The 10,000-nt window shown below is 61.3% G+C and overlaps 1 non-coding gene across 1 annotated transcript in view; it reads left to right on the top strand.

Moving 5' to 3' along the window:
* The first annotated feature begins 9,776 nt into the window (after positions 1-9,776).
* LOC122418783 (small subunit ribosomal RNA) overlaps positions 9,777-10,000 on the top strand; it is a 1,914-nt gene continuing 1,690 nt past the window's right edge. The window contains exon 1 of the ribosomal RNA XR_006262666.1: positions 9,777-10,000. This exon is cut by the window's right edge and continues 1,690 nt beyond it. This is a non-coding gene — a ribosomal RNA (small subunit ribosomal RNA).

Raw genomic sequence — 10,000 nt, 5'->3', positions numbered from 1 at the left:
CGAAAAAAAGTCAGCACAATTACAGAGTCTCTGGGCACAAAACCGCGATGCTTCGTCTACGTAGGCTATCGGGAGAAACGCGAATTTGGGATCGTCCGAATATCTCGAAAGTTGCGTATCTTGTGAGTTTACTCGTCGCTCTTGACGCGTGTTGCGGTCGAACGGGTAAACGGCGGGCTTGGATGCTCGCTCGAATCTTGAGTCCAATCCCACCGGATCGTCCACGTGTGCGTAACATTTGGTTTAACGAAATTCCCACTGTCCCTATCTCCGACGACGAAGAACCATAATTTCCTTTAGATATCGTCAACGCAAGCATGAGCGAGCTACGTAAAATCTCTCGGTCGGTGGACGCCCGGTGCGGGCGTCGCACGACCGACGAAATATTTCGCCCAATTTCAAGGTACCTGGGCACGTAGCTGCGCATTTTCCTCGACGCACGCCATCGAGGGAACGAACGTCGTCGGGAGACGTAGCGAAACTCGTCACGTAGGGTCTAACGGGGAAACGAGAAATCCTCGGTCGGTGGACGCCCGGTGCGGGCGTCGCACGACCGACGAAAAAAAGTCAGCACAATTACAGAGTCTCTGGGCACAAAACCGCGATGCTTCGTCTACGTAGGCTATCGGGAGAAAGGCGAATTTGGGATCGTCCGAATATCTCGAAAGTTGCGTATCTTGTGAGTTTACTCGTCGCTCTTGACGCGTGTTGCGGTCGAACGGGTAAACGGCGGGCTTGGATGCTCGCTCGAATCTTGAGTCCAATCCCACCGGATCGTCCACGTGTGCGTAACATTTGGATTAACGAAATTCCCACTGTCCCTATCTCCTAACGGGTGGGTGGTGTAGACCACATGGCACTCACCCTTAAAGCTCGCGGGGTCGTCTACGACCTTTGCGAACAGTGTCGGGTCAGCTGCAAAGCAAAGTAGCGGGCTCGCGTTCATTCGTCGATATGTGGGAGGGGGTTAGCGCTGAGCGCCCTCGACCGTGACTCGTCCGATGCATAGCATCATGGTCGTGGAGGGAGCTCCACCAACACGAGTAGACTTGTCTATCCTCACGAAAGTGAGGTGAAGGTGTGCGGAGGTCCTGTTCAGCTCGATAGGTGTGTCTGCCCGTCCCTACTCTGAGCTGCAGGATCTGTCGGTGAACGGTTTGTTGATAAGCGGGTTTCGCAGGGGAGGATCCAGGCGTCTTCGTGACCCGGTCCTTTCGGGCTTGGCGCTCCCGCGCACCCGAGCTGGCGTTGCCACCGCCTGGCTGGCTAGGAGCCTAAAGTGGAAGTAGGTCATGCTATGGCCTGCGAGTGTCTGACCAATGACATGCAAGATTGGGACCATGGGGACCGGGAAGCCCCTTCGGCGACTTCGGTCGTCGTTGCCCGGTCAGATGGGTTTGGCCTCGTGGGGGCAGTTGGTAGCGAGCGTGTGAGTTGCGCTAAAAATCAGCTCGGGAGCGGTCCCTCCTTAGGCCGTAGGGAGGTCCTAGAAAGTACTCCCCGCCTTACCAAGGCGTCTGCTCGGGCTAGCCCCCGTAAGGAAAATTGGGAGCCACGTGTGGCGCGCTGATACGGCGTATCCGGACCCCTCGCACTTGGGTGCCGTGTCGTAAGCCGACAGGCGGAGACGGCACGTTAAATACAACAGGTAGACGTATGTCCCTATCTCCTACGACGAAGAACCATAATTTCCTTTAGATATCGTCAACGCAAGCATGAGCGAGCTACGTAAAATCTCTCGGTCGGTGGACGCCCGGTGCGGGCGTCGCACGACCGACGAAAAATTTCGCCCAATTTCAAGGTACCTGGGCACGTAGCTGCGCATTTTCCTCGACGCACGCCATCGAGGGAACGAACGTCGTCGGGAGACGTAGCGAAACTCGTCACGTAGGGTCTAACGGGGAAACGAGAAATCCTCGGTCGGTGGACGCCCCGTGCGGGCGTCGCACGACCGACGAAAAAAAGTCAGCACAATTACAGAGTCTCTGGGCACAAAACCGCGATGCTTCGTCTACGTAGGCTATCGGGAGAAAGGCGAATTTGGGATCGTCCGAATATCTCGAAAGTTGCGTATCTTGTGAGTTTACTCGTCGCTCTTGACGCGTGTTGCGGTCGAACGGGTAAACGGCGGGCTTGGATGCTCGCTCGAATCTTGAGTCCAATCCCACCGGATCGTCCACGTGTGCGTAACATTTGGATTAACGAAATTCCCACTGTCCCTATCTCCGCCCCCCGATGTGTTGCCACCTTGTCGATGGTGGTGGGGCTTCGTGTTCCAATGATCCGTCCGGGCCGAGCGGCTTAGCCGTGCGGGCCGGCGGGGAGGTTCCAACTAAGAGCAACACAAACCCTTGGGTTCGGGTGCCCTTTCGGGGTCCTCCGGCCGTCCCCCCTTTGGTGTCTCTGGCGAATGCGGCGAGGGTACAACGGGAAACCTGGGAGGCCCCCTCGGATGGGGGGTCTCGCACGCCCAGGGGCCGCGCGGTCGTACCGGGGCCCGACTCGGGAGTCGCTACCCGGGTGGGCTGCCCCGTAGCAACGCGTGTAAAAAGCTCGTGTCGCCCCTGCAGGACCTGGTGGCTCCAGGGTGTGGGCCTGCAGGGGGGCCGGGTGTTGTCTCCGTCGAGGCCACGCCGCAGCAAGCCGTGGTCGCCGGGGGGGGGACCGCGGTCGGTGGTTCCCTTTGGGGTGTTCGAGCCCTTGGCCATGAGCCCGGGATGACGGTCTTGGTTGGGCCCGGCTGACCCTGTCCCTATGGGACATGGTCGGTTAGGGACCGGCTGGGGTCAGCATCCCGGGACGGTTAGTGGGTGAGGATGCGTTAAGGCGGTGTGAGTTGGGTGTTCGAGCTGGGGATCCTCCGAAAAAGCCCCAACCTTTAATGATAATGTCCGGTATCAATAAAGATGGAAAGGTGCGCACGGACACTGGGTTGCCCACGACCCAAACATCGGGAGATAGAGAGGGAGGTGTGAGAGGGAACGGAGGGCCTGTCGCCGGCGTCGGCGCGGCCACTCCGACGGCAGGGAGTGATGCGGTGGCCGGTCAGGGTACCCCTATGGGTCCGCCGGCTTCACCGGGGGCGAAGAGGAAGGCGCCGCCACTGTCCGACTCGGCTGGTTCCTCGTCGGCGGCAGAGACCGCCACGGGCGGGCGGCCGGGTCCGGCCTCGTGGAAGAAGGTGGCTTCGAAGAGGCGGGCTATGAAGAAGGCGGTCTATGACGGCCGCTGCGGTGTGGTGTCAGACGGGGCCGTGTCCGACTGGTCCGCTGACATGGAACTGAGCGACGACGGGGGCTCTCGGTTGGCGAGATCGGTTGCGATCGCCGCCGGGTCCAAGAGCGTCGCCTCGGGTTCCGGGGTGGTGCCGGGGGCGAGGCCGCCGGAGTTGGGCGAGGCGCGGGGCAAGAAGGGGAAGAAGAAAAAGGCCCAGGTGGGAGCCTCTGCGGCTGGGCCTGCGGCCCGCCCCTTGCAGCGGCCAGGTGTCGCAACGGCACCGGCTGCGCCGAGAGCGGGCGTGCAGGTGCCGCCCACTGCGTTTGGCGGCGAGGGGCCTCCGAGGACGGTCAGCCCCGTGGAGCTGATGGCGCGTGCCGAGCAGCTGGTCGGTGAGGTCAGGGCCCACGTTATGGACCCGGCGAACAAGGTCGTGAAGACCTCGGCCTCGTTCATCGGCGACAGGGTGGAGGGAATAATGTCCCTCCTGGTCGCCGTGACTGGCCGACTCGAGAGCTTGTCGGGCGAGTGCGCGGGGTTGCACTCGGCAACCGAGCTGCTCGTGCGCCAGGTGGGTGCGGGTGCAGGGAATGCTGGGCCAGGCCCGCGTCCCGCAGCTCCCGCGAACCCCGGGCGCCCACGCACGTTTGCCGAGGCCGTGGGGGCGCCGGCCCCCGGAAACGCCCAGCCGAGACCGGCGGACGTGGCGGCGGTGCCGCGCCCCCCTAGACAGCGCCCGCCGCGGCGGCCCCCACGTGCGCCCCCAGCCAATGCCGTCCTTATAAGGGCGGCGGAGGCTGGCTCGATGGGGCCCACGGCGGTCAGGGACCGCCTGAAGGCCCTCGTGAACCCGGGGGAGGCGAACGTCTGCGTGACGGGTGTTAGAGTAGTTCAGGGTGGGGTCCTGGTTGAGACCCGCACGCAGGAAGAACTGCAGTTCTTCAGGTCAAGCGAGGCCATCCGCGAGGGTGGTCTGACCGTCGCTGCGCCGGAGGCGCCCCGGACTAAGGTCGCGGTGGTCGCTGTACCCGCGGGCGAGACGGAGGCTGCGGTTCTGACCGCCATCCGGGCCCAAAACGCCCCTGACCTTTCGGAGCAGGAGTTCCGCGAGTCGGTCAGGGTCGGCCGGAAGATGAACGGCAGGGGGCCTGGCCCCCGGAGTTCCATGTGGGTGTTGGAGGCCGAGCCTCAGCTCGCGACTGTGCTGCTGCGCAATGGGCGAGTCCTCCTGGGCTGGCACTCGTGCGCCGTGCGGGACTACGTCGAGGCGGACCGGTGCTTCCGGTGCCTCGGCTTCGGCCACTCGGCGGCGTCCTGTCGCAAGCGCACGGTGACGTGCGGCTGGTGTGCCGGTGATGGCCACGTGGCCGCCGGTTGCCCGGCGAGAGGGGGGCCTCCCTGCTGTACAAACTGCAGGGAGCACGGCCTAGGCGCTGCCCATGGCGCGCTGGACGGCACGTGCCCCCTCTACCAGGAGGAGCTCGCCCTGGAAAGGGCCGCTGTGGCCGGGGAGCGGGACCGCCCCAGGGCCCCCCCGGCTGGTGACCCGAACGCCGGAAATGGCTAGCCAGCACCCTGAGCCGGTAGTTGCCGGTGGGCTGGGCGACCCGGAGTCACAGAGACTCCGGGTCCTCCAGTTAAACTGCCGGCGTTCCCGGGGGGTGATGGCTGAGCTCGGCCAAGCTCTCGTCGAGGGCCGCTACGCCGCTGCCCTGCTGCAGGAACCATACCTCCGTCGGGGGGGGTTCGTGGCGGGGCTGCCGGCCTGGATGCGGGTCTTCCAGAGCGGCGACGGTAAATCCGCCGTCGTTCTCGCGGACGACAACCTTGACGCGACGGTGGTTGCGGTGCCTGGTGACGGGGGTGCGACGGTGTGGGTACGCGGTGTTTTTGGTACAATGTACCTATGCTCCGTGTACTGCCGGCATGGGGTTCCTCTCGACAGCTATTTCCAATATTTGGAGTGGGTGTTTACCCACCTGCGAGAGGCCCCCGTGTTGGCAGGCATGGATGCGAACGCCGTGTCCCGCCTGTGGCACTCCAAGAACCGGTTCCGCGGCCATCAGAACGCAGCGCGGGGTGGCGAGTTCGAGGCGTTCATAGTCGCTCGCGACTTGGAGGTCCTGAACGAGCCATCCCGGGAGTTCACGTTCGACGGGCCTGTCGGTAGGTCGGACATCGACGTCACTCTGGGTAAGGGTGTTGAGCGAGTGTACACGGTTGGGTGGGAAATCCTGCCGGACCTGATACACTCGGACCACAATGCAATTTGTGTGACCCTTGCTCGGAGAGACGGCGGTGCGGATCTTCCGCTGCCTGCGCGCAGGTGGCGGACCGTTGGCGTGAACTGGGAAGCGTACGGCGCCGCCCTGGCCCAGGCTGCGGTGGACGTCGATCGCGATGCGTTGGCGCTCGAGGGGCCTGTCGCCCTGGCAGAGGCGGTCACGACCCTGGTTCAGGGCGTGAACGATGCCCAGCTAGGTGCGGCGGGTACATGTCCGCGACGGAGATCTCGCTGGTGGTGCCGAGAGCTCACCTCGGCGAGGCGACTCGCCAGGCGAAGCAGGGTGGCCCTCCAGCGGGCCCGAAGACGAGAGGCTCCAGCGGAGGAACAGGCGGAGCTCCGGGGTGCCTATAGAAGGCTGTACCGGAGTTACCACTGCCTGGTCCTCCAAAAGAAGGAGGACAACTGGCGGGAGTTCGTGGGCGAGGTGGGCAACGCTGACCCTTGGGGATCCGCTTATAGGATCCTCAGGGGCCGGCGGGGCCCTGTCGACATCGGCGGAGTGAGGGTTGGGGGGGTGCTCGCAACCTCCTGGGAAGCGAGCGCCAGGGCGCTGTTGGAGCGTTTCTTCCCGCGGCTTCCCATGCGGGAGCCCCGGGAGGAGCCGGTCCACCCGGTGCCTGACCCCCCGGCCCCCGTGACGCTGGTGGAGATGAACCTCGCCCTTAGGAAGATGAAGGGGAGGAGCGCGCCTGGGCCCGACGGGATAACCGTCGGGATGGTCCGTGCGCTGGCCACCTTCGTGCCGGGCCTGATGGTGGCCATGTACAACGGATGCTTGGAAGCTGGAGTGTTCCCACCCCAGTGGAAAAGCGCCCGTGTCGTGGCCATCCTGAAGGGCCCCGGGAAGCCGCCCGACGAGGCTGGGTCGTACCGACCGATCAGCCTCCTTTCGGTCCTGGGCAAGCTGCTGGAAAAGATTTTGGTGATGAGACTGGAGGGGAGGGAGGTCCACTCCCTTTCCGACCGGCAGTTTGGTTTCAGGGCCGGTAGGGGCACCGAGGATGCGTGGCACACGGCGATGAGGGTGGTCGAAGAGTCCCCCCACAACTATGTACTTGGTACGTTTGTGGATTTCAAGGGGGCCTTCGATCACCTGAGCTGGGACACGATCCTCGGGATCCTGGGCGCCGCCGGATGTCCTGAAATGGGCGTCTGGCGGAGCTTCTTCAGCAATCGTCGGGCCTTCATGGCTTCCCGGTACGACCGGGTTGAGCTGGGTGTCGAGCGGGGCTGCCCTCAGGGGTCAATGTCGGGGCCGATTCTATGGAATCTGGCTCTGGACCCCCTGTTGCGGCGGCTCCGTGAGGCCGGCATTGAGGTCGTTGCCTATGCCGATGACACGCTCCTGATCTCTTCGGGGGACTCGCGCCTGAGTGTCGAAACTCAGGCCTCCGCGTCCCTCGAGGTGGTGAGGGAGTGGGGTGCCAGTGCCGCGGTTGAGATCTCTCGGGACAAGACCGTGTGCATGGTGCTTCGCGGGAAGTTCGCGAACACCAGGTACCCCAGGGTCCTCCTGGGCCGGGACATCGTGCCCTACAAGAGGGAGGTCAAGTACCTGGGAGTTCTCGTAGGTGAGCGGCTCGATTTTGAGCCCCACTTGCGAGAGCTCAATGGGAAGATCCTCTCGCTTGTGGGGCAACTGCGGCGGGTGATGCGGCGAGATTGGGGCCTCCGGCGCCGGACCATCGGCTCCTGGTACCGGGGGCTCTTCGTACCGTGCGCGCTGTATGGTGCCCCGGTTTGGGGCGGCTTCGTGAGGGCGAGGGCGACGGCAAGAGCGCAGCTCAACAGGGCTCAGCGCTCGGTCCTCCTCGCCACACTGTTCGTCTGCCGGACTGTTTCGACAGAGGCGATGACGGTGCTCATGGGCGAGCTCCCGTGGGACTTAGAGGCGAAGCTCCTCGAGGCAGTGTACTGCCTCAGGAAGGGTTTGCCGGTCCCCTGGGGGCCCGACGGAGTTAATGGCGGGGAGGTACCCACGACCAAGGCCCAGGCGCGCGAGGCGGTCTGGGCCGAGTGGGGGGTGCGTTGGCGGGATTGCCCGAAGGGCGGGACGACCCGCCTCTTCGTTCCCGATCCCGCGGTGCCTGCGAAGCTCCTGAGGGGGAGTTGCTTCGGCCTCCAAACGGGTTACTTGCTGACGGGGCACGGGTCGCTGAATGAGTACCTCCACCGGAGAACTCTCGAAGCGACCCCGATGTGCCGGTGCGGAGAGGCCGAGGAGACTTCCCCTCACGTCCTGCTGGATTGCCGGTTGTACGGGGAGCGGCGAGGCCTGTTAGGCATGGGTGTCCGGCGGGGCGATGACGGTGCCTGGGAGCTTCAAGGAGTTTTCCAATCGACCGAGAGATTCCAGGCGCTGAGGAGCTTCGCGGGCTGGGCCTTTGACGAAAGGGCCCGGGCCGCCGAGGATTAGGCAGGAAAGGAGGTTCACGCAGGGGAGGGTTCAGTAGGCTGCTGGCCTCTGGCCCTTTCGGGTCTGGCGCACCCGCGTACCCGAGCTGGCCGACCGCTGCCTGGCTGGCTTAGAGCCTTATGCGGAGCAGGCCGTGTAGGCCTGCGAACGTCCGACCAATGACGCAAGATTGGTACCGCGGGGGCCGGGAAGCCCGGTGACCGCTAACGCGGCCGCCGCCCGGCCAGTGAGGTTGGACTCGCGGGGGCAGTGGTTAACGCGTGTGAGTTGCGCAACATCTCAACTCGGGTGCGGTCCTGCATAGGCCGCAGGGAGGTTGGAAAGTACTCCCCCCTTTGCCAAGGGGCCTGTCCGGGCTAAGCCACCGGTCAGGAATTGGCAGCCGCCTCGGTTCTGGCACGGTGCATAACGCGCGTGCAAGGATCCGGGGCGGTGCGCTGGTTGGGCGTGATCCCAACCCCACGCACTTGGGTGCCGTGTCGTATGCCGAGAGGCGGAGACGGCACGTTAAATACAAATAGGTGAATTACTGTCCCTATCTCCGACGACGAAGAACCATAATTTCCTTTAGATATCGTCAACGCAAGCATGAGCGAGCTACGTAAAATCTCTCGGTCGGTGGACGCCCGGTGCGGGCGTCGCACGACCGACGAAATATTTCGCCCAATTTCAAGGTACCTGGGCACGTAGCTGCGCATTTTCCTCGACGCACGCCATCGAGGGAACGAACGTCGTCGGGAGACGTAGCGAAACTCGTCTCGTAGGGTCTAACGGGGAAACGAGAAATCCTCGGTCGGTGGACGCCCCGTGCGGGCGTCGCACGACCGACGAAAAAATGTTTCATTTTCTCAGAATATTATCTTCGATAACTCCAACAGCTCTGCTAATGTATATTTTTGTACCCATTCGTCGTGCTTCGTCAAACGCGGACAGAAGCGAGCATAATCATTACAAATCTATTTATATCTGTCTTCCCCATGTATATTGATTTCAAGTTCTTCATTTCGATATTGTTGAATTATTATATTGTTCATATTGACAAAACGTAGATTAAAAATTGTCAAACTGTCCGAAGAACTTTGTTAACTCATCCTCCCTGCTCGTCAAGAGTGGAGCTTCGAGTTTTTCCCCCTTTACCGCCATGCTTAAGACCGCTCGGCTGCAGGCCAAGTTACGGCGCCCTCGTACTAGTATCAGAGAGTAAAAGGTCGTCGTCGTCGTCGTCGACGACGACGAGTACAAAGTCAATGAGTTTTGTACTATGGGTATGTTTTCGTAAACATTTCTCCATGCCTTATACTGGATGCTATTAAATTTTTTTGTTTTCTCTCGTTCGGAGTGAAAAATATTTCGAAAAATTCGCCCAACGCAGCATGACCACGGGTCGGTGTCTATGACCGAATGGCCCTTTACGTGGTCGACGCCATAGGCGGTTTTAAACGAAAAATACGCGTTCTTCGTGAACGCAAATTTTACCGAGCATCGACTCACCCGTTACCGGGCGAGAACACACAACGAGAAACGTATGTTTCATACGATAGTGTCTCTGACGGGGGAAACAAAGTTTTTTCCGAGGCACTTCGAGTCGCTTTGTGAATGAATATTCCTAGCGTCGAGTATCTAAAAGTTGAGAGTGTTTGAAACGTAGCCGAATGCGGGTTAGCATTTTCATGATTGATTTTGTAATCCGTGGAAACTCTCTTATACGAGCGGGTTTCCGAAATAACAATACGGAAAGACAAGAGTGTTTGTCTTAAGAAAAGTAAAAGGGTCGTGATTCGCTGTTAATGCGGCGGATCGCACTCTACGAGAGCTCTCTCCGAGCTCATGGGCGTATTTGTATACGTTACACGAAGCTCCCTGGTTGATCCTGCCAGTAGTCATATGCTTGTCTCAAAGATTAAGCCATGCATGTCTCAGTACATGCCGTATTAAGGTGAAACCGCGAATGGCTCATTAAATCAGTTATGGTTCCTTAGATCGTACCCACATTTACTTGGATAACTGTGGTAATTCTAGAGCTAATACATGCAAACCAGAGTTCCGACCAGAGATGGGAGGAACGCTTTTATTAGATCAAA

Source organism: Venturia canescens, unplaced genomic scaffold (assembly GCF_019457755.1).
Source record: "Venturia canescens isolate UGA unplaced genomic scaffold, ASM1945775v1 PGA_scaffold_52__1_contigs__length_42724, whole genome shotgun sequence".
NCBI lineage: Eukaryota > Metazoa > Arthropoda > Insecta > Hymenoptera > Ichneumonidae > Venturia > Venturia canescens.
This window is presented reverse-complemented; position numbering and strand designations above follow the sequence as displayed.